A 2,968-nucleotide genomic window follows, 5' to 3' on the forward strand; every position below is an offset into this window, starting at 1 on the left:
CACCTGTCCCGTCTATGCTGCTATGGTGGTGGGAACTGTTTCCGACGGCTCTCTGCATTTGTTGCTTTCCATCTTTTTACACAACTAATCCACAGCAGATCAAGTGTTTACAATGTAAACGTTGTTGGTAGGCAGGTACCTCTAACAACGTAATGTTTCCATTGAAAAGGTTTTCTAATCACCAATCGCACGCTGCTATTAGGTACGATAGAAAATATGCGGCAGTGTTATTTGTCGGCATCCAGTCAACTGCTATATCGAACTGTTCTTTTGCCCCGAAGTTGTTTCGTTTAATCTATGCCTGTTTATTTTATCTTAAATACCACAGATTTTTAGCATATTTGATTTCTTTTAAAAAATTTAACATTGACAATTCTTATCAATCATGTTTTCTGCAGAGAGATCTTTGTGAGCATTGAGTTTCCCAAAAATATGTTATGGAAATTCAGCTAACAAATGTTGCTTTTTGATGGATTTCGGATTTGAAAATTGCTGTTATACGCTGTTTAATTTTACCAAGCTTAAAAAAGTAAAATTTAGTGTGTACGACAGCTGGTACAGAATTTGAAATAATTCTTCTTTTTCTATTAGCAATTATTCAGATATTAATTGAAAGCTTCCCTATGCCAGCAATTGCATGAGTATGTATCTTGTGAGGCAAGTACAATGGATACACTATGCCCAGGGTGTCTAAAAACTTTCCAACCCGGAAACATTCTACACCGGAACGGAAAACGAACTCGCCATCTTCGGATTTAGTCTTCTAATTTTTCAGTAATTCTTTTGTTTTTCAATTGTTGTTGCTCTGATGGTTGATAAATTTTGTCCATGTGTGATTTCTGAAGCTAAAACTTCTACAAACACTAAATATTAATCGTTGCTCCAAAAATATGAAACTACACGGACAGATAAATCAACCCAAACTTTGAGTTCAATATACATACGCACTACTGAGAATATCGCAGAAAAAATTTACCCAAATTTGGGTTGTTTTCCCTTTCTTTCACATGATTGCTATCAAAACTAGAGCAAGATGCAAACACCTCACCGAGGTTGCTCAGCCCAATAACCCAAATTTGAGTTAATTCAGTATTCTCCATTTTGGGTTGATCAAGGTCCGCTTTGGATAAATTAAACTCAGCTTTGGGTAAATTGTTTACATGGGATTAAAGGCAAACTACCTAGTGCCAGAAAAATCATTTCACTCAAATTTGGGTTATTGGCCCAAACCACGGTTTTGAGTGCAAACAACCCACTTTTGGGTAGTTTTGGTTTTCAGTGTATTACATCATTCATTTTGCTTTTTTTTCTCAATGTCAAGCCTCCGACATTCATCATCCTAATAAAAAAAAGTACGTATACATAGTCGTACATTGAACAGCAATGTCATTCTTCTGAACCAATTAACACCACTTCTCTCTTATCATCATCGTCAGCCAGCAGCATCGTCATCATGTTTCAGTGTTTTAGTATTGGTATAGGCACGGCGACCCTGACAGTGCGATGCAAGCGACTCACCTTCGCAAAAATCCGATGCAATTTCCCTCGCACCTCCGTTGAAAAATAGTAACTAAATGCAGCTCATTCGCCTCGGTTTCGAGTTTGAAGTACCGTTCCGCGCTATCGGTGCCACAGCTGATTTTTTGATTGATTCACGATCCACCCACTATCAGCATTTTCAATGAGTAGTGTGCTGGTGGTGCTTCGATAAAACCACCCAGTTCCTCAGTTCACCAAATCGATAATCACGCGGCTAGTTCTGATTATTGTATTGGTTTCATTTATTGTTTTGGAATTGTTATACCTACATGCTGGTCCCATATTTGACGTCCTGTTATTTGACAATGCATGACCGACCTATAATTGGAACCATGTAAAGCATGCTTATCATGCAAGCCTTGTTTTCATCCAATCAGTTTAGTTCAGTGCATTCCGTTATCAAAACAAGACGCGCTCAGACGAACCTTCAAGCAAAGCGTTTCGCATCGCACCGTCGTCTGATAATAATTAAACCTGTCCAACTGGGTAGGCAGGCTCGTGAGCTGATAAAAATCCTAATCCACCCATGCGAGTGAGTGCAGGCAGGCGGCAGCGGCCAAGTTCAAAGTTCAAGTTCAGAGGCAGCAGTGCAGTGTGTGTTGCGATTTCTAGCAACTAGCAGCTGCTTCTCAAACAATAGCCATCCCACGAAAATCGACACGATAGATGCCGGCCCCGATGCTGTTCGGCTACTTAGGGGAGTCGTACATAACGAATAATGTGGGGCTATCAATTAAGGCGAAAGTCCCACCCGGCGGAAAGCAAACGGTCTTTTGCGCACATACGGAAGCGTAGGAGTTCGTGGAAAGTCGTAAAAGACAAAGGACTGCACCCCGGCTCGGTCGAGTACCTTAGCTGCACACTACGCCGTCTGGCACTAGCTTGGGTCGGTCTGCTCTGCAACAGTCTTGAGTCTACACACAGTTATCCGACCAAGCCAAGCAGCGTAGCGCAGCGCCTTGGTCGGTGATCTATCGAGGTGGCGAAAAAGAAAAGCACTACGAGTGTGTCTCCTTGGGGTGTTATTTGTCTTACCCACTAATTCCACACATGAACGTACTTCGTACGGTTGCGTTGTCGGTGCCTTTTGCAACACGGATGCGGAACGTTTGTGTGGAGTCGGCGTCGCGCCGTCGGCCATCCGTAGATATAGGTCAGTTGGCGCTTCGCTGAATGCTGTTGTTTGGCGAAAAATGATAGCTCGCTCCAACGAAATTCTCATACATTTTTATTAGGTTTGGAACGGTGCTGCTGCATAATTTGATGTGCACGTACACATACAGCCACTTGATCGTGCATCGAAGTCGCAATGGTTGATTTAGCGGCAAGGTGAGTGAACCTTTTCGACTAACGACTAGCATCACTTGTAGGGAGCCCCATATAAAAGCGGTAGCTTTATAACTAGTTCCATCTGAAACCGGGAATTAGC

The sequence above is a fragment of the Armigeres subalbatus genome, unplaced genomic scaffold (assembly GCF_024139115.2).
Source record: "Armigeres subalbatus isolate Guangzhou_Male unplaced genomic scaffold, GZ_Asu_2 Contig1310, whole genome shotgun sequence".
NCBI classification, from domain to species: domain Eukaryota; kingdom Metazoa; phylum Arthropoda; class Insecta; order Diptera; family Culicidae; genus Armigeres; species Armigeres subalbatus.